The sequence below is a fragment of the Lissotriton helveticus genome, chromosome 5_1 (genome assembly GCF_964261635.1).
Source record: "Lissotriton helveticus chromosome 5_1, aLisHel1.1, whole genome shotgun sequence".
NCBI classification, from domain to species: Eukaryota; Metazoa; Chordata; class Amphibia; order Caudata; family Salamandridae; genus Lissotriton; species Lissotriton helveticus.
The window spans coordinates 359,887,461-359,909,780 of record NC_136065.1 but is presented as its reverse complement, the minus strand read 5'-3'; the positions used below and the strand labels follow the sequence as shown (position 1 = coordinate 359,909,780).

The following is a 22,320-nucleotide window of genomic DNA, read 5'->3' as shown; positions in this document are numbered from 1 at the left end:
TAAAGTAATGTAACAATTGGAGGGGGAAATAAATAAATACAAGCCGATCACCTTGCAGACCGCAGATGTTATCGGCAAGCCTGTTCCGTTCCGTTGCATCGAACATTGAAACCACAACCAGAAGGAGGCGTGCTCGCGAGAGGCTGCGGAGCACGCGCACACGTTCCAGCCAGCGACGGAGGCGTGGCGCGCCCCGCCTCCCTGTGCCGTGTCGCGCGCCATGAATCTCTTCCCCTTTTGCTATTCACAGTGTGGGGGGGCTGTTTCTTACGCTGGGGGCCTGCAACCGCAGCCCTCAGCGATGTTAGCAGAGGCTGGCGGGGATGCGCCCCCGGTCTGGGGGAAGCTGCCGGTTTTGCTGCCACTCTCGCTCCTTCCCCTGAAGGTATGGCAGATCTCACGATGCATGGGGCGGGGGTGTGTGTCTGTGCAGGGGGGGGAAGGTAGGGGGCAGCGGCGTGTGTATGCGTGTGTGTCTGTATGTGTGTGTGTGGTGGGGGGGCTGCAGCGTGTGCCTGTGTAATCTGTGTGCAGGGGTGTGGGGGCTGCCTGTGTGCACATGGAAATATGAGCCACGGCGATGTGCGCGCCCACGAGATAAAATCTCCGCCAGGAGAAGCTCGTAACACTTTGCTGTACTCATTCCCCCAGAAGTGACTACATAAGTTGTCTCGCCCTAGACAGCAAAAAGCTTTGCTTTTTGCTTTCGTCTAGGCGAGACCTAAAGACTGCTATAGAGCTCTGAACAAGATGCATATACCCTTCATTACACATGCTCAAGGCTGTCTGATCTGTGGCTGTTTTCCTCCAACACCTTTCTAGACATCCCCAATTTAATTAAAGAGATGGGTTGTCGCCGTAAAACCTTTGTCAGCCTTTCCTTTGCTTTGGTTACTGCCTTTTAAAGGTGGCACAGTATGTAATGCTTCATATGCTAATCCCCGGACTGTGTTGCTGCTCTATGCCAGCCACTATCAACAGTGATTTGTAACTGTGATATTGTATATTTTCCATCATGTCAGTGTTAACAAAGGTCACAATATTTTGTGGCTAAAACAAGCCACTTCCACTGCAATTAATTTTGTGGTGATGACAATGCCACCTCCTTTCCTTTACACCTTTACAACCCTCACTTAATGCACACTGGCACCGTTTTCCATTGTACTGTTTCATACCCAGGTCCCAGTGACTTATTTGGGTCTACCCTTCATTTATAACATAACGCTCTGAACAACATGCATATACCCTTCATTACACATACTGAAGGCTGTCTGATCTGTGGCTGTTTTCCTCCAACACCTTTCTAGACATCTCCAATTTAATTAAAGAGTAGAGATATCGCCGTAAAACCATTGACAGTCTTTCTTTTGCTTTGGTTACTGCCTTTTAAAGGTGGCACAGTATATATTGCTTCATAGGCAAATCCTTTTTCAGGACGCCCAATAATATTAACAATGAAAATCCCAGAGGAATGTTAATGAGAACAACACATGGTAGAAAGCATCAAGATTTCCCTTACTAAGATCCAGGAAGTAATAACAAGCCTCCTTTAGGTGCTTGGGGTCTTGTGCTGGATGGAATTTATTGGCTGTGTTAAAGAGGATCAAAGAATGATTGGACCATGAGAGAGGCGTGGAGCCGGTGATAATTATAGCAGCCTTCAATGAGAAGAGCAGATCATGTGGATGGCTTTCTGAGTGGGTTGCGGGATGAGCTCCGTGAAGTCTACAGAGTCAATGTCTGCAGCAATCCTTTCCCTATAGGAATTCAAGGGCTCACCAACTTGGCCGTTGAGGTCCCTACTAACGTAGGAGCGATTGAGGATGAAAAGAGCATGTGCTATGCTGACCTGTTGAGCTATGCTCAGAAATCTGTTTTTTTCTATGGACGATGATAGATGATCACTCTCACACGGGGGTGATGGATGAAATGGTACATTTGGCCAGGATCTGCTTTGCAGTGGCATAGATTCACCCTCAAATTTGATTGTAGATGACAAAGTCGGAGACAATCAAAAGAACTCACATGCCCCTACCCAGGTCTCTCAATTAGCACATGATATTATTCTTTGATGGTAGCAAGTCATTGAGGGAACTAGCATCTTCTTACGTGAACCACGTTTAGGGATAGCCAGGATGAGAAGAGAATGATCCATTACGGCGTCATGAAGAAAGTAGACCTTTGTAAATGCTGGCTTTGCATTTAGCAATATCCCAGCAATTGTCCTGATCCTTTTTTTTTAAAGTGTAATAAAAAAAGAATGTAATTATACTTTTTGTTAAATGAGTTTGAGATGGGGAGATGGCAAGTGAGGGATTGGCAGTAGAACTGCAAGTGCAGCTACTACTAATGCAGAGATGACCTGAGTGACACCGTCATACATAATAACTTGAGGCTGCCTCTGCTTGGTCCAGGATCTAGTATCCTGGAGGTATAAATAAGTGCCAAGCTGATCTGGATGATACTTACAGGGCAAAGGAGTGCAGACAGATCAGCAGTTGTCCCCGTCACATGGAGCTGAAATATTGTGGAGGTCAAGTGAAGCTGTGTTTGGCCAAATAGACCACCTGGAAGGCAGGCCCATCGACAATCGAGTGTTGAAGTGAAAGTGGCAGCCTGGCTGTACTTGGATAAATACTCCAATGCTACTGATCTGCTGAAACATGTTTGTATCCTTTTAAGGACAATTTTTCAGTGAAAACTGTCATTATTTAAACTCTCAATAAATGTCGCCAGTGTCATGTGCAACGTTTTTAATAGCAAAACCAAACGTTATATGGATTGAAAAATTCGTTGTGCCCTGAAATTTGCATTTGCCTCACTTTGGGAAGCATTTCTACTCTGATCAAAAATGTCCTTTTTACTGCATAAAATTACGTTTTCATGCTCCGATTTCACACTTGCTTGATGCTAGCATGAGTTATGAAACAGTTCGTTGTGTATTGTGCATAGTCACTCACATGCCTTATACTTGTAACATTTTTCACTCCTCAAACACTCACTCATTACACTCGACATGGCAGAGATCCTAAAAGGATTGTCTAACCCCTCTGTAATGGGCTAACCAAGCTTTCTATCGATCTGCATTGATTATAGTGAATATTTTGTCTGGTCCTAAAAGGAAGATTATTAAACATAAGTAATATCAGGTTTTGGCTCTCCTACAGAGAGTCATTTGAGGTATAAACCTACTCTATTCCTTGCACCACTTCCCTCTTCAACTCACTTAACTTCCTCCAGATGCACTCCTTTCTTGTGCTCATCCCTCCCACATCCCACCCACTGTGTTCCTTCCTTATCTTTCAAACTACCTTTACAACTTGCGTACCTCACTGTACTCTCTCAGATAGCTCAATACGTGAATTCTTCCTCTTTTTCTACGACTCTCCTTCTGCACCCAAGGCTCCCTCCGTTACATCACTAACTCCTCTCCATCCCACAGTCGACTCATCTTTACATTTTATTTTCCTCCCCACATCAATCTTCCCTCATCTCCCACATTGCTATTGGATTACTCACATCACTCACTTATCCACCAATCGTCTCTTTCATGGCACCGCTGCCATCTTTCCACATCTAAGGCTGGAGTAGCACAAATATGGCACCAAACCATGGATCCGGGGAGAATCAATTACACTTAATGGAGCCTTTTTGCTTGGATATGTCCATCCAAATTTCAATGTAAACTTAATTTTTCAGTGCACTCTGCCAACACAGCTTTCCCCTGGTGGTATTCTTGAAACCGTTCGTGGCTCGAGCTCAGAAACCTGGCTTCTGCTTCATATTATTTGTGCAGACTTGGAACGAACCCGCCGGGCTCAGATAAATAAACTTAGCCTTGGAACTCCATTGCCAACAAATGGACTGAAAGATATTATAGAGCTCTGCGGAAAATATAAATGATATAAAAATGTGTGTTGTGCATACATAAATACCAAACTTGCCAAAAGCCTGATTGAGCTCCTAAAATAATCTATTTGTATCTGGTGCATTAGAGACTAAAATGAGGGCTTCATTAAGGCAATCACCAACATTCCAATTTTACTAGGAACAGTCAGAACAAATAATCTTTGGCATAGGCGATGTCTCCACTTAGTTTTCCCACCCTGCAATATTCTAACAGTAAATCTAGTATTTCGTTCATACTTTGGCTTACTTTCAGAGTGTAGACCTGGCCTCATGATTGTTGATTCACAAGTGTGGAAATGGCAACCTGTGAAAATGGCACAATGCCACAAATGAAATTAACTCTATCAAAGCGGTTTTCCAAGGTTGACTTTGTTTACATGAGAACATCTGGCTCTTCTGATCATACCTCAATAGCTAGAGGTTCTGGCTATGCATTTGTCCGTGAAAGAAGTGCAATACGTTCATAAGCTGGAGCTGGTCCACCATGGTTGTGGTCAGTATCTTCATTGAGTCTAGATCCTTCTAAATTGGAACCGTATGCCAATATTGCCGGCGCACCAAAAAATGTTGCCTTCTAGAGGTTTCACATCTGTGTAGTGAGGAGAATCTCTTCCTCATTGCAAGCCTCTCTCCTGCTGATCGTCTGTATGGATTCTCAGATCTCTTGAAGGCTATTTAGACATTTAGCTGAATTTATGCATCAAAGATGCATACTCCCCCATCCCTATGTAAAGAGTCAATCAGTCCAATAAGTTTTAGTCATTCAAGAAAATGTCTTTTATTCGCCAAATGTACTTATATAGCACAAAACATACACCCACAGGCACCCTGGGACAAAGAATCACAGGAAAGCAGAACACACAGGTGAAAAATCAAAAGCGAAGTGTGAAAGGAAAACAGACACAGTAAGGGACTACAGGAAAAGTTGTGTTTTTACTGCTCAATGATTCACCAAATAGTAAGCGACTGACCGAGATCGAGAGCTTGACAGGGGGAAAACAAACGACATCCCTTCTTGTACCCCCCCCCCCTTAGGTAAAGAGCAGTAAGATGATGTTTCACATGCACTGGACAGTTTGGCGCCCACTTCTGCATGGAGGTCAAAGGTCTTTGAATGTTCTGGAGATCGATATAAATTACCAACTATGAAGCTATTTAAAACACAGATTTCCTGAAGGTCTCAAGTTTATGTATATTATTAGGGACAGGGACAGCCCAAATACCACCTGGAAGTCAAGACTTAAAAAATACATCAATAACAAAGGTTCAGAGTGGAAAAATTAGAGGTTTCTTGCTTAATCAATCAAATACTAGAATTGATCATATGTATTGATAATAGCAGTAAAGGAAGAAAAGGCTGGACCCGTGCATACATTCAATGTACAATAACACATGCATTGGTAGTATGTTGCAAGAAACTATACTCTGTGTTTAGGTGATAACACAGTGACAAGTACCACAGAAGCGTTCATCTATGAGTCCAAGAATTATGAGAATCAAACCATATTAAATGATTCCAATCAGTACAATTCCCCGGTCCCAAGGTGAAAACAGGATTTATTTGCGTTAAAACTCACTTTCTTTACTAGAACGTTGCTAGAAGCATATATGGAGAGGCCGCGTATGCATTTGAACCCATACCATAATAATTATGGGATAAGACATAAAGTTGTCCTGAAAAAAGCCCTGTTGGCATATTTCCGTGCCACTGTGTGCTAAAGACCCCTCTGTGATGCTGGCAATGACAGTATTTAAATAAAATATAACAAACTTTTTTATCCCTGTTTGTTCCGCTGTAAAACCCGATTGTAAGTGCTTCGAAGAGTCCTTGAAGTAACAACGCTTTCTAACGGGGTATAACCTGATGTAGTAGTTTGGTTGCAGTCAGAGTCAAGTCTAAGGGCGGAGGGAGAAATCGATGAAGGACAAACACTGCCGCAGTGAGGCCTACTGGCCCATGATGGCTCACTGTAGTGCTCAATTTTAAAACCCCACATGGTAGACTTCTGCAGACTTTAGATGCAGGCGAAAAACACACTAGTCAGCATTATTCACAAGTCTCAACTCAAGGCTCGGCGCTCCTGTCAAGAGGATTGTGAAAGGTTTGTCTAGGCCAGGCTATCCGGCCAAGGAAACTTTACCCAAAAGGTAAAATAACAAACCACATAAACCCACATCTGGGGAAAATATGTGGCGCAGTTATTCTCCTCTGTGTTGAAATTATTAAGTAGGAGCATTAATAACTCTGAGGGACCGGGTTTAAAAATAGCTGCCAGTGGCGCGCATGGAAGCCGACGTCTGCATTTTCCTAAGTGCCTGCTACAGCATGTAGTTATCCAGTGTCAACAGCGAGGAACGAGCAGGCCGCGATAACCTATAGAAAACGAGCAGGCTGCGATAGCGCCCAGAAGTCGAGTTTTTGCACATTGTAAGATGCACCAAGAGGCAGCCGCGGCCGGCTGTAACTTTAAAAAAAAAAAAAAAAACATCTGTGCTCACATAGGTAATTACTGGCTTTCGCTTGCATTTTTGCAAGCAGCGGCTCCAGGATTTGGTCGGCTTTGCTGAGGGAGATATTCGTGTTAACCTCGTGGTTTTCCTCGATGCGAAACCAGTGTCTCGAAAACCACAAATAATTGAGCTAGAGGCAATTAAAATTCCCGGCCTAAGCGGCCCAGTAAGCCAAGGCTCTTTATGTGATACAGAAGGCCTTCCGTGGGGGACGGTATCATGTCTAAGTTGGGCCTAGCGTTATTAAACAGCTGTAATGTAAGCAGTGCGCGTAAACAAACGATGCTATCCTTCTGCTGCCGTACATACTGGTACTCGAAGTCAACTTATTGTGAAAATTCACAGCAACAACCTGAAACCGGGCTGTTTATGACCTAGAAGGCGCTCATATTGTGCGCAAGGGAGGCAAAGAAAACCCACCATCTTTCTCACAGAATATTAATAGTAAAAGGTTAAAAGACCGGTCTAAGTTTTTGAGCTATGTGCCTCCTTGAGGAAGAAACTTCGGTGCTGTTTGAAAAGGTAAGTTCTGCAATACCATATTTTTGATTGAATGTGCATTATATGGGTGCCAAAAAACAAGAATAATAAGTGGACATGCTGAAAATATAGTCTGCGAAGTTATACCCCTGGCCTAGGAGACCTCAGGATGTATGATAAACTGTTCTGGGATTTTATTGGAAAGTTGATTTGGCCGTAAAGTACGTGATGATAAATTTTAACTCCTAAACTATACAAACAGAAACTAAGCAACTGTCAGGAGTGCACATTGACAGTTTAGGTGATTTTAAGGACTCGTCTACAGATAAGTTTGAGCTTTCTGTTGTTGAGAGACCGAATGTGGTCACCAGTGGCCGCTCCTCCGCTAAGGCAGATGAGCGTCGCCCCCTGCTCTGCCAGCAGTAGAAAGGAAAACTAAAATTATAATAACCAGCGTTATTATCATTTTAGTTTTCCATTTCCAGGTGCAGGGCGGGGCTGGACTGCCAGAGCAGGGACCAGGAGGAGTGGTTGCTCCACTCTGAAGTGCGCGTAACTGTTTGGCCTGCCCTCTCGGGCCGGCCAAACAGTTATGCGCACTTTGCTTGTTCTGCATTCAGGCTGCATTACAGCCTGGGTGAAGAACATGCCCAGGCTCCCATTCCCTGGCTGAGCGCCGAAGCACGGCGCTCAGGCCAAGTACAGCGCTGCATTGCAGAGTTGTGATTGGCTAGAGGAGTCAGGAGCCTGGGTGCTTCTTGCTTCCTGCTTCCGAGGAGCAAGAGGACGCGGCGACCGGACTGAGAGGCGGCGGCTGGCCGGGTGGCTGTCCTGAAGTTATTTATTTTCTTATTTATTTTAATTTACAACCCCCATCCACCTCCCCCTCCCCGCCACCCCTGTAAATAGCGGCCGCCACTGGTCTATGCCAAAAATTGCAAGAGGCTTTGCGACATTAGACTGTGCTATTTGAAAACTTTGTTACCGATTTCCATTAAGAGGTTAATTCTACATTTTGTAAAACCTTTACAATATATCTGAAAAAGAATACCTGTTTGTCACCAAGAAACTTGAAATTATTCTAGCAATTAAAGCCTTTAGATTTGTTAATTAACGAGTTGCACACACTGACATTTCTTTCATGTAAAAGGGCACCATGAAGAGAAAGCTTGTTAGGTCTTGGCTAGCCAGCACTTGCGCTGTCACTTCAAGACATTTTGTTTACAGTTAGTGGGCTTCGGCCCAGCCACAGGCTTACCATTTGTTAGCTGCAACGTCATTCTCATATTTATTTATTTGTTTATGCGTTTTTATATGGAGCGGACTTTACCCGAAGGTGTCAGAGCGCTTCACAATAGGAACAGAACTGATACATGAGAACATTACAAGAGAACAAATTACAAAAGCAAACGTTACATTACATGAGGCAAAAGTGACAATCGTGAGCAAACAAAATACAAGAGGTAGCAAACGGTGCATTACAGGAGGAAAAAGTGACATGTGGGCAGGTTACAAAAGCGTACAAAGTATAAGTAGAGGAATAATACTGTAATAAATGGAGGACACTCAAACACAAGTACAAACGTTACGTAGGCAATGGTGGCACTTGTGCAAGTATCGAAAAGCAAACAAAATGTAAGAGGTAGCAAACAGTGTATTACAAGAGAAAAGTGACGTGTGCATGTTACAAAAGAGTACCAAACACAGGTAAAAGGGTAATGCTGCAATAAATGGCAGACTCTCAAACCACAAGAACACACTGGGAAGGCACTTCCATAGTCATGGAGAATAGAAATTTTCTATACTAAAAGGTCTTCCTTCAGATAATAGAGAGGGCATGAATTAACTTTGGAAGTGTCTTTGAAGGAGGAGAACGTTGAGGTCAGTTTTGAAGGCCTGGGAGGAGGTGGTGGTCCAGAGCTGAGGCGGAAGGGAGTTGCAGATTCTCACTGCGTTGGCTGAAAAGGATTGGGCCATCGATCTTTCCTTCTTGAAAGTGGGAGGTTCAAGCAGTAGATTTTCTACATTTCGTGATGGTCTAGAGCCTCCAGACAGTTTCAGTTTATTCGCCAGGTAGCGAGGAGAGGAGGAGTGCAAGGCTTTGTGGGTGATGCAGGCAGTTTTGTACATAGATCTTGCCTCGATGGGAAGCCAGCGGAGGGTGGATGACATGGGTGTGATGTGGTCGCTTCTTTTGGCCCCATAAATGAAACGAGCTGCTGAATGGAGAACAGACTTAAGGGGGGACAGGTGGGATTTGGGGAGGCCAGTAAGAGTATCTGTAGCGCGTCATCAATCACTTGCAGCAGGGCTGTTTCAGTGCTGCAGTTTTGGATGAAGCCGGACTGAAAATTGTCAAGAAGATCATTGTCCTTGATATGACGAGAGAGCTGTTTCGCAACACATCTTTCTGTGATCTTCGCAAGAAAGGGTAGGTTAGTGATGATGTGGAAGTTGTTGAGGTCATTCGCATCAGCAGTGGGTTTTTTGAGCAGAGGGGTGACCTGCCCAGTTTTGAAGGGAACAGGAAGGGAGCCTTGACAGAGGGAGAGGTTGACCAGAATGGTCCAATAGGGAAGAGAATGGGTATAGAAGTCAATGGCAATGGCACTAGGGATGGGGTCAAGAGAATGGTTGGAGGGCTTTGTTTCGAGGATGCACTTGAGGAGGACATCTTCAGAGATGGGGTCGAAGTTCTGCCAAATGGCTAGTGATTTGAGCTCCTCTGGAGGGGTAGGATGAGCGACCTGATCCACAAGTGATTTCACTTTTTCGTCAAAGAATACAGCGAAATCCGCAGCTTTCTTTGTAGAATCCTCCAACTTGGAGGTTGGGGGAGAGCAGTTAGTATTCTTGATGAGATCAAATAGTTTTTTGGGTCTATTTTTGGCTGAGCCAAGGAGGGTTCTGAAGTGTGATGCTTTCCCAAGGAAGATGTGCTTGTGGTACTTGGATCTTGCTGAACGAAGCGTGGCCACATTATCGGTGGAGGGCGCTTGCCTCCATTGTTTCTCCAGGAGTCTTAGGTGCTTCCTTTCTTCATAGAGGGATTTGTTGAACCAAGGTGCTGAGGGAATGGGCCTTTTCTTTTTGCTTTGGAGAGGAGCGACGTTATTGATTTCGACTGCAAGGACTGAGAGGCATTGGGAGGGGAGATCGTCAACATCTAGGTCCTTTGTTGCAGTTTGCCTTAGCATGCATGTGTCGTGCCTCTTCTTGCGTTTGGACTTCCTCTAGAGCATGGACCAAGTACTTGTGTCTATCCACTGCTCCCGCTTTTGGAGCGGTTTTATTATTTGTTTATAAGCAGTCCATTCGTGTTGCCTCTTTTCCGTTTCACCCCCTGCCCCATCTGTTTCTTCTTTAACAACCCCTCCTTCCCAAAACCACTCGCTTGTGTTCATCTTTTTTTTGTTGCTTGTTGACTCTACTCCCCTGCACTTCGCATCCGCTAACAAATCATGGCCTTCTCAGTTGGAGTCCTACTTTTATGTGCTTTAAATGGAGAGTAGTACTTTGCATGACTTTAAAACTAATGTGAGCGTGGGCTATGCAGAGCCTAAGGCAGCCTTGCCTCCCAGACTTCAGGACACCAGTGAAGTCATGCTACAATTAGCAGCCTCCTCCAGCAGCTGCCGAAGATTGATGGGGGATTTGCTTCCAACAATTAAGTCCCACCACTGCTTGCACTTTCATAGAAGGCCCGAGACACAAAAGTGTAAAGTGTAAATACAGGAGCCACCAAGAATGGGGACAGCAAGAGTAAACAGACACAGCTCTGTAAAAATTCTTTGTTTTATTTTGACGCCCCCTTTTCCGGTTCATTGATTGTTTCTTTCCCACTCATGTTCCTTCTTTTCATAGTAGTTTGTTTCCCTTTGCTTGAGCACCTGGTTCAGGTTCACAGATAGTGATCAGGTGTATGTCCCCACACAGAGTTTTTAACTTTCACAGATTCATGCGCGAGTAGGTAATTGAGGCCTGCTTTTTTCCCTTTGCAGTCTTAATTGTAGTTTTTATTTTATAATTGAATAAAGAAAGAAATACAAGTCCCAGAATTCAAAGTAAAAAAAAAAAACCTGGACTGGAAGAACTACTCTCGCAGAGACATGGAAATTTGGGATATTTGTGCCCCATTGCTTCCTCTGTTAACTTGATAGAACAGTTACAGACAATCAGGTTGCTTTGAATTGGGCCAATAAGCAATTAAATTAGCTGGAAACCAAGGTACATGAACTGCCAGAGGAGCATCCTACTCATGTGTTCTTCACTTTACATGCCTCTGTGCAATGTTAACCCCATCCGCGCTGATGACGAGCTCAGCTCGTCATGAGGCTTACCTGCCGTGCGCTCATGACGAGCTGAGCTCGTCATGAATAGCGGGATTCCGCAAACTGCTGCGCACAGCGGGAAAAGCCGCAGCAGAGATGCGGTTAATATGAGCGTATTTTTCTTGGGCTGTACCTCCCACCCTCCTGTTGTCTATGTTGCTTTTCCCATCACCTACCCTTCTCTTGATTGCGTGCCCCTGTCCCTCCAACTGCCATAAAAGGACAACCATTGGCAAAGTTGATAGGTCATCTCAATGCGAGAGCTATTGGTTTTGTCAATGTCTTTTAGCAATGTTGTATAGCAGCAAGGCTGCTGTTCAACATGTCTGAGAGTCAGGGAAATAAACGCTATGACGCTGCTTTACAACATTGCTAAAAGACATTGACAAAGCCAACAACCCTTGAATTGCCGAGATCTAGTGGCTTTGCCAATGCTTGTTTTTCTCTGGCTGTCTGTTGCTTCTCTCTCCTCATAGTGCAGGAACCCCCCTCCTTCCCTCTCTGCCTCATGGATTAACCATCCAGGAGCAATCCTGTTTTTAACAAAAGTGTGGGGACTGTTTAGTTGAAAAAATCTCGGAAAGTCTTCTCATTAGACCCTGCCCCCTTCAACCACTGCGTTTACAAGCTAGAAAAATCATAATGCTGAAAAAACTAGCAATGGTAATTGGTCAGTTTAAAGTGGTTGCATACAAAAATTGAACTCTTGCAAATATTGCCAAAGGGGAGCTTTTTTTTATTAAAAAAAGTTAAATAGAAAATTAGAAAGAAAAGATAATCACAGAAAACAGTGACATGGTCGGCGACTGGCTGCCGCCCCCCTCCCCCAATCTCACCAAACCCAGGATACAGGCTCATGAAACATGGTTAACTTTTGGAAGGCGGGGGGTCGCGAAACCCCCCGGACGTATTTATTAAGATATAAGATCATAAAAATTTTAATTGCATGATAAACGTTTTATACAAAAATCATCAAGACATTAGATACAATGTTGTCAACAAATGTGAGAGCCTAACCTTAACAGAGACTCTAATACAGCTTGTTTCCTAACCGAATCTAACATCCTCATCTAGATTTTTGTATATTACATTTCTGGCCATATGGCAAGGTCGCTAACCGGTGTCAGGTCCTACGAGCTGCGCCTTACCTAGAGATGTGCGCATGCGCAGCCGGGCCCGGTAATTACCCGGTCCACGCCGTGAACTCCATTTACCCACTAAAGGAGGGCCCTTACTCTGCGCCATCCGGTGACGTCATAAGTATGCGCGCGCGGGGTGGCTACCAGCCTAAGGAAAGCGTGACTACTCCAACCCGCGGCCCTTTGAAGCACCAGTTACCTTGCCCCTGAAGTTCTAGGAGGGGCCAATGGCCCCTCCCCCTGGGCGGGAACCTCCATGGGACGATGCCCGCCCCCTCAAACCTTAAAGTTAGCTGCTCACCGGTCATGACCTTACCGCCACAGGCCAGCATTGTTAACCGACGATCTGGCCTCCCCCTGTCTTGACCCACCCTAGAAAGTGCTCACCTAGCAAAACCCTCCAACCAGGCCCAGACATTGTTAGACCACAGGACGTTTCTTGCTTCAGTCAAGTGTACCCCATCCCCCAGGTAGAATTGTGCGCCCCAGATACACCCATGTGGAATCGTCTGCAACCGGGGTGCTCGGAATAGTTTGTCCAACTGTGTGTTGATCCTCTTTACCGAGTGATTCAACGCCCTGACCGAGTCCCCCCCTCGCCACTGCCACCGAGGGATAAGTTGAGACCATACTACTGTGCAACCCGGGCAAGTCCTGGACACCCACCCCGCAGTGGAGATGATCTCCTCAATGAGGGTGCGCCTCCCCAGTTTGGCCAGGTCATTCTCCCCTAGGTGAAGTATCACTACTGACGGGAAGTCGGGCTGCTGAGCTAGGAGTCCCTGAAAGAAGTTCCTAAACTGACAAAGGCACAGACCCCCTCTCACGAAGAATGAGATGTCTAACCCCTTCAGTGCCGCCCTTCTCTTACTGTCTCCTGAAAGAAAAACATGTTGCACCCGCCTTACATAAGAGTGGCCCACAATCCAAATCTTCATTTTCCCGCGTCCAGCATGCTGCTTGTGCTGTGCCGGTGTAGCTCCTTCATTCCTGGCGGTGAGTTCCTCCCCTGCGTCACAGGTTTGAGAAACTGCAAGAACCAGAAAACATACCAAGCGTGAGAATCATCCTGTCATAACATGTCGATCCGTACATATCGTTTATAACAATCAGATGACCATCTCCCAATTTTCTTCACACTCTCAGCCGAGAGACCCCATCCAGGAGCAATCCTGTTTTTAACAAAAGTGTGGGGACTGTTTAGTTGAAAAAATCTCGGAAAGTCTTCTCATTAGACCCTGCCCCCTTCAACCACTGCGTTTACAAGCTAGGAAAATCATAATGCTGAAAAAACTAGCAATGGTAATTGGTCAGTTTAAAGTGGTTGCATACAAAAATTGAACTCTTGCAAATATTACCAAAGGGGAGCTTTTTTTATTAAAAAAAGTTAAATAGAAAATTAGAAAGAAAAGAAAATCACAGAAAACAGTGATTCTTGTAAGTTTGAGTCTTTATGCTCAAATCCTTCCAGGAAGGAAAACAAGAGGCCCCCGAGCGCGGGGCACGACAGGCTGTGGGGGAGCGTCCAGGGAACAAGAGGGTCTCCCGGGCGCTCCCTGCCTCTTTATTCCTCAGGGGTCCGAGGGGGGGGGCGGCTACGTCCCCCACCCGGCCCCTCCTGCGGCCCGCCCCCCCTGACCTGGAAGTCCTATAATGACATCCGGGTCAGGGAGGGCGCCACCCAATCGGCGGTGAGGCACACCCAGAAGGGCACGCCCCACCACCGAGAAGCCTGGAGAGGGAGGCGGTCGCCGCGCCGCCATGCTGGCGGGGGGGCCAAGAGCCCCCCCTTTTCATTCTTGTAAGTTTGAGTCTTTATGTTCAAATCCTTCCAGGAAGGAAGTCCTCTGGTGTCTGTCCCCCTCTACTTTATTCACATCTCCAAAATCTGTCCCTTTCCCTCCTAACAGCACGCCAGCATGATACCAGGCAATGAACACAGAACAAGATGACCATGCCTCTCTTTTCAAGCCTCTAAAGCACTAATTCATTCAACAGTACTTAGCTAACTGAACCTCTACAGCTTCAATTAGTTCCTAAGTATTTAGCAAACCGGACTTTTGTAATAGTCTTTTAGAGGGGGGCTCAGTCAGTAGTTCTTTACCTCATGAGACAAGGTGATTAACTTCTCGACCACATCATTCTTCAGCCTGCCCACCAATCACCGTTCATTATAAAACTGGGAACTTCCCAGTTATAAACAGGCGTTCTACCAGTTTTTGACAGCTGTGTTCAAAGTGGTTCATGTACGTTCCAAACTACTTTGTGGACCTCGGGACCCGCTACCCTCACCCAGAAATCCCTGTTCCTTGTACCGAAACCATACGGATCACACTTGAACGACGACGTGAGGCCTTTAGTTTCCAGTCTCTTTATCTACTGTCACCGGCCGCTCCTCTGCTATGGCGGAGGAGTGTTGTCCCCCCAATAAAATGTCAGGAAAAAATAAATAAAACAATAAACACGTTTTATTTTTCCTTTACTGCTGAGTCTTGGGGGCGGGTACCAGGGGGATGACAGGAGGAGTTGTAGAGCATTGCCTTCAGTGCGCATGATGGTTTGGCCGACTGTCTTAGGCCTGCCAGACCATCATGCATGAGAGCAGCTTCAGGATTGGCCATAGGGCAGACTGTGAGCCGGCTGAAGGTAAGTTAAAAAAGTGATTATTCTTTCTATTTTGCCCACACGCCATCCCTATGCCTCCAATTCCCCGCATTCCCCGCCTGCCCCGCCACTGGTCCACAACACCGGCCGCTACTGTCTACTGCCACTAGCATGGGAACCCCCTGCCTCGAGACTTCCATACCTGCTCCTTATTATCTTAAAACCAGTCTAAAGAGCCATCTCATTGATCTGGAGAGAAAACATACATAGAGGAACACTTCACATTCAAAAAGTAACAATTCTATCTGGGGGTTGAACCATGTAACTTACATATTTTTTCTTTTCGCTGATCATCTTTGACTAATCAGTATCTATTTACCAATGCTTCAGTCAGCTTCTCCGATTTATTAGGTCTTGCCTGGCGAAAGCAGCGCATGCGCTACCCTCGCCAGAGAGTACCTTTTGGAATCAATTCTCCCCTTGGGCTCATGCACGTGCCTGCATGGACAAAGATGGCTGCTCTCGCCATCTATCCAAAGAAGACAGCATGCACGTGTCTTTACGGACTGCAGACAGTCCGACGTGATCTTGCGATGCTTTCGTTGTCATAGCAACAAAAAAGCAATTGCTTTCACTGCTGCTTGTTTCTGTTTGCCCTCCTCTGCCCTTCTGTTCAGAGAGCAGGGTGCCTCGCTTGTCCTAGCTGATCCGTGGGGGGTTTCACCCGCTCTACTTTGCCTCCTAGGGTCATGTTAAAGTGGTCTCGCGCCTCTCTCGGGCCCACACTTTTTTGGGGAAGGTGTGTGAGGTGAGGGAAGAGAGTGTGTGATGAACGTGTTCTGCCTCGTGTCTTTCTTATGGCCTCTCTTCATCGTAAGGGTTGATATATGGGTAAGTTATATACAGCTGTTAAGATCTCGAAATGGCCTAAATTCCAGACACACTTCTCCCTCTGTCCTCGTCTCATTTTGCTCCGCACACACATCAGTCTCTCTTTTTTTTCTTTACTTCTCTGTCTCACTCCCCTTTACTTTTTCCTAACACATGTCTTCTTAACGCATTTCCCTCACTACCGTCCGTCCTTTCCCTTTCATTACACATACTCAACCCCTTTTCTGCGCCTCGCAATGCAACCTTTCTTTCCTCTCCCTGATGCCCCACACACCTCGATGCTTGTCCCCTTTGCTGGCACTGACGTCCCCTCACACACTTCACCGCTACCTTCTCTGCTTTATCAACACATAGGTAATCAGGAATCATTGGTGCAGCCGATAAACTGGCCCCGTGGCCCAAGATTGACACAAGCCCCTTGCTCCATAGTAAGGGCTATTTTTTAATACCCAACCATAGTGCCGGGAGTCCATTTTCTTTGCTTGCAGTAAGGCGCTGGCACCCTTGCTACGCCGTTGCGCCTCACTATCTACTTTGCTTTTGTCCTTACAAACACAATGTTCTCCCTTCTTTTATCCCTTGTGCTTGCTTTTCTTTCCCCTTAAATCCTCACCCTATCCCAACTTTCCTTTCCCACGCATATGGCTTTTTCTTTTTTCTTACTCTGCCATCTCTTCATCCCATCACATACTTGATTGTTTTGCACCTGACCCTCATTTCCCTTTTCAGCCTCAGCCTCCCTTTTCATTCATGAGCTCCCCATTCTCTTGTCTACTTTTGTCCTCCGGCATCTCCCACCTTTTCGCTGATACAGTTCCTCTCACATCCTTGTGCCCCTTCTCTCCAAACCCCACATTTCTCTCCTTTCCCCTCACAAACATCCTTTTCTTCTATACTACTTCCCTCTCACATTTCCATCGTTCCCTTCCAAAAAGGGCCACCCACTTCCTTTCCATTGTTCACTTCCAAAAAGGGCCCCTCATATCTTTTCTGATGCTCTCTTCAACAAGCTTTTGCAATGCAATAGGTTTCGCATTCACACGAGTTTGAGCTATTGGCATTGTAAATGACAATGCCTTTTTATTTATGTTTTGGTTTTAAAAACTTAAATAAAAGGCATTGTCATTTGCAATGCCAATAGCTTAAACTCGCGAAAATGCGAGATCTATTGTATTGCAAACGCTTGTGTTCTTCACTGTAACTACAGTGCTTTCAGTGTACTATTCCTGCTCTTACGTTTATTGCATTTCCATACAAAATGTCAACATGCTCTTGTCAAATAAACGTATATGTGTGAAATATTGACATGTTTCGATCATGAGAATTTTCTATTTGGTCTTCTTTTGAACTGAAAGATTAATAACTTTTTGGAGACTACATCTTCATTGATAGTATGCTTTTTTCAAGATATTAGAGTAACTATCCGCTCCTTTATCTGTCCCTGAGACAGTGCTTACCTTAGATTAAAGTATTTAATAACTAGTTACTGACGTGCTTAGGAAATTGTTACTGAAACCTCATGCTTTATTAAAGCCACATATATAAAAAGACATTGATAATTCGAAAAGCAAACTGCAGGTATCATATATAGATTTTTTAATACAACAGTGGGCCATACATTAACGAGTGAATGAGTGAGAAAACGTGCTTGTGGGTCACAAGTGATTCACGTAAAGTATTTAGAAAAATAGTGAAAGCAAGAGGAACGCCAAAAGAGCAAAAGTAATCTAATTATGGCGTTTTATAGAATCTTTGCAGGTTACAAACAGTGTTATGTTTAGTTCTTCCACTAACACTTCAATTTAATGTCACAATAGATAGAGATCCCTTATTATTCTACTGTGTGTTTGTACTTCAGTAGTATCTTACCTTAGCAGTCGCCTATGTGTGCAGTAGTAACATTTGCTAAACATAGTATACTAATATGAAGTACAGCCATAGTTGTCCTAAGATGTAAGATGACATTGTGTGTATTGATACGTTTGCTCCTGCTTATGTAATTCTCTGTAAGGGACACTAAAACAAATAATGTGAGTGGGTTTATGTGAACAATTGGAAAGCAAAGCTTGGAACGCCAAAAAGCTTGAAAGATTATGCTGTAACTTAAAAAATCAAAAGTTCCTGTTGATAGTTAGACGTAAAAAAAGAGTAAATTTGAATTTCCTACAATAACATTCTGTCATGGCTCTTCATATGGTTTCCTTTTGATGTTTTAGTGCCATGTTTTGTGTTTATTCTGCCACAATAAGGCTGAAGCCTTTTACTTTGTGTGGCTACTCACTTGTTGTTTGCAACTTCAGGGGCATGCTCCCCACCCCTCCCTTTATGCGCAGAAACTAGCACTGTCTCTTTTCTTTGCTTTTACCACTTATTTCTCCAACTTCTCGGTTTCATTTTGTAATGTTAACCTGTAAGAAGACTGGAAGGCAAATTGTACTGGACTTTCCTTTCCTAAATTGCCTTCCAGTATGAACCACTGACTAAGGACATTTTCACAACTGGTCCTTTGAAAAGGAAATTTTTACAACTGGTCCAGAAGCTATGCTGATCTAGTAATTACGCAGCTGATAGATATCGTTACCGTCCGGTGAAGTATTTTCCAATTGTACAATTACCGTACCATTCAGGGCCGGACTGGGAATCAAAACTGGCCCTGGCAAACTGCTCGGCCTGCTCCCCCTCCAGGCTGTAGGGGTGCGGTCGAGCTGTTTTATAGTGCCGGTTTTGGCCGGTTTTGTTACGGGGGGCAAATATTCCCAGCCCCCGGTAACAAAAATGGCCCCCAGGGCCCAAAACTGCCCCACACCCTTGCGGCCAACCGGGAAAATGCCCGGTGCCCACTGGGGCCACTCCAGCCCTGGTACCATTCCGAGTTTTCCTGCTTGGAATGAGGACTAACATGCACAATCCTGTGGGAGGGGGGCATAGCCCTAGCCCTGAGTGGATAAGTCCTACCCTCTTCAAGATGGAGGGCACTGAAAAATGTGCTTCACTTCGCCCCCAGCACCTGAGGGGTGGAGTTGACGAAGCGGGGCACACATCCTGTTCTCACTTAGGTTTTCCTGCTGGTTCTCCCACCAAAAGTGGGGGTTGAACCAGGGGCTGCCATCTGCTGCCAGCAGCAGAGGCTGGGGTCGCATCACAAAGGTGGCAAGGCCTTTGCAGCTTCCTTCTTGAGTACTGTGCTCATCCTGGGGGAGAAGGTGTGACACCTCTGACCAGGATGGGCTTTGTTTCTGGCTTCAGAGAGCAGGGGCTCTCAACCCAGGGGTCCAGAAACATGTCTGGTGGTAGCAGGCTGCCTAAGCCAGTCAGAGACCACATCAGTGTTGGTGGGTTTTCAGGGGCATCTTTGAGGTGCCCTCTGAGTGCATGTATCAATGAATCCCATACTGGCATTAGTGTGGGTTTATTGAGAGGAGTTGTTTGGTACCAAACGCTCCTGGGTTCAGTAAAACCATCATGGTGCTGGGGAACTCGAGTAGTCGAGTTTCCAGCCCATGTACTCTCTATGGCTTCACTGTCACTTAACAATATTAAGAATAGACTTAAATATAGTAGGGGCATATCTACTCATAATATATGCCCACAACTTAGATATAGTGCACTCTGTCTTATGACTTGTGAGGCCTGTAAGAGTGGTGACTTACTTATACCTTAGGCAGTGCTGCCTGGAATGGCACACAGGCAGTGTGCCTTGTCATCTTTGTAGTTTTTCTCTGCACCAAGGCATGCAGGCTGCAGTGGCAGTTTATATGGCCTTGGTGAGGGGTCCATTGAGGACCCTCTTCAGCCCCATTGCCCTAGGTACCATGGTACCATTTACTAGGGACTTTTCGGGAGTCTGAAGATGCTAATAGTGGTACAGTTTTAGTGAAGGAGCTCTGGCATAGGGGACCTGATTGGCAGGGACCCGGTGCACTTTCAATCAAAACCGCATCATTTTCCAGGCAAAAAGAGGGGGACTTACCATGTCAAAAGAGGCATTTTCTCACAAGGTATAACAAAGCCCATGAAGATTCTCTGAAGGATGCAATTTCCTTCTGATGCTAGGGGCTTAGCTATCAAAAGTGCAGTAGAAGCAGTGGCACGGAGACACCAAGAGTAAGAGAGGTACCTTGCACAATAATGTTGTCTATTATTATCCATGTAGTGGATTTTGGGGCTCATTTTGTAAGCTTTGATTAGGGCCCATGACACCCTTTATAGGCACTGCATGATGCTAAAGGTTTGGACAGTTTTGTAACCCTATAGATTGCCAAATATTTCTAACTCCTGCCTTTTCTCAACCCTACCCTTACTTGTGTACCTCAATCTTTACCCATAGTTTTTTTTGCCATAATTCATGCCACCTCCCACCACCAAGAATACATTAGCATTTTCCTTCCTTCCTGCGCTGTAATTCATTTGTTGATATTTGGCTCAGAACCATTTGTCCTGCAACTCAATGCTACCTAATCACCTAGCGTGAAATCATACTGAGCATGTTTTCGAGCTGTTTCTCATTAGGCATGGCGTCTTATTTTATGCTTTAGATTAAGGGTGATTTTCACTAAGATATTTAATAATGAATGTTTGAATAGGAGAGCCCCTGGTTCAGCAAAGGAGACTTAATTGCCTGTCTCACATGTCACTAAGGATCTTTTTTAGAAATTGGCAGGTGTGATACTGAGTTTGGCAGATGGGATACTCTGTCAAAATATGACTGATATTCTGTTTGCTATATTACGAGTGCCGTAGGCTATAATGCACTTGTAATACCGGCAAACTCAAAATAAGGCAATATGCATTGAAATGTTATTGTGCCAATGTAAAGAATGTGAAACCATAAAGTTTCTTTACTTTTTTTTTTTTAACAGGCAAATGAGGATTTAGATATAGTGTATTTTGCCTAGCCATGCATGCTAGAAAACAGAGCAACACATATGGGGTCATTTCGATGGCGGTCGGACCTCATTCCAATGGCTCATCCACTATGGGGCTGTGCCCCCCCTAAGCATCCCTGCACCATGTGGCAGGCACCGCATGGTACCTGCCACACGGTGCAGGGATGTTTTTAAAGTAAATATTTTGTATTGCGGCGTGTGCTGCAGCCTGCAGCACAAGCCATAATAGAAAATATATACTTAACGGCCGCCGTGAAGGAGGTCACATTGTAATGAGGGCAGGGGTACTGTTGACTCCTTGTCGAGCGGTCCCTCATCCCCTATGGTGAACCAGCATCATAATGATGCCTATAGTGGGGAAAAAAGGAGAAGTCTATTCTACCATTCCTCAAAAAATGTATTGCAATGCTTTTCTGGGGCTCAGATTTTCAAAACCCTTGTGAGAACATGCCAGTTAATGGACCATCATTGACTTATTGGACAGACCCAATGCTAATCTCCTAAGGTCTGTTAGAGGGAGCTGCCAGCAGAGGTGCACTATTTGTCTTTTCTTCTAATTGGTAGTGGTTGCCTATAACATGCGAACCTTTGCTCACATTTTAGCTAATGCCTCCCATTTTATTTAAAGCTAATGTGCAAATCAGACTTGATCCTTCTCAATTAGCAACAGTCCAGCCATTTTGTCCCCATTCCACCCTTGAATTTTTTAACTTGACTTTCATTAGCCAGGATGACAAACCCAACCTGCAGAATGCCCTTGATGAAGATCATGATTCTGTTTTACCTGCTCACCCGGAACCATCTTGTCTCTTCCCCATCTTTTGTCTAAGATAAGGATCTTTTTGGTTCCTCCTCCTCGTTTCACATTCCCTTTTCGTTTTAGGTCGAGCCTAGAGTCAGCGTGCATGCGCTGCTCTGCGAGACTTTTCGCAGTGGAGTTGGGAATAGAAGCCCCACCCACTCTCCGCCTATTTTTGCGATTGGCTTGGTAATTGTCCTTCCTAAATGCTGGTTTCTGATTTGTAAATAGGCTTGTTAGTCCCACCTTAGTACCGCTTTGTCTTTATTTGTAACCTCCCAAGGCGACTGGCCCTTTTACTTCCAAATGTAACACAGTACGTGTTCTTAAGTCTGTAGGCACTATTTTATTTATCCAGTTTCTCTTACTGCAGTAATGACGTGCTTTGTTTACATTCAATTTGTGGTGCCTTTTTTACAACCCCGCCCTCCCTCCCATTGTCCATTCCTTCTTTACTCCCGCCCTTCCTCCCGTTGTCTGTGATGCCTACCTTACCCCCGCTCTCCCTCCCATTGTCCATGATGCCTAACTTACTACACCCTCCCTCCCATTGTCCGTGATGCCTACCTTACCCCCGCCCTCCCTCCTGTTGTACGTGATGTCTACATTAGCCTCCGCCCTCCCTCCCGCTGTCTGTGGTGCCTACCTATTGGCTATGCCAATGCTTTAAAAAAAATGTATATGCAAAATAGTGGCAGCCACGCCTCTCACTGAACGCGACTCACCCAACTCGTTTAAAAAATGTTTTTATTTACATGCTAAATAATGGC

At 45.1% G+C, this 22,320-nt stretch overlaps 1 protein-coding gene across 1 annotated transcript in view; it reads left to right on the top strand.

Annotated features, from left to right (window-relative positions):
* The window catches only part of LOC144754551 (uncharacterized), a 484,785-nt gene that overhangs the window by 169,235 nt on the left and 293,230 nt on the right, over window positions 1–22,320 (top strand). The window lies entirely within an intron of this gene.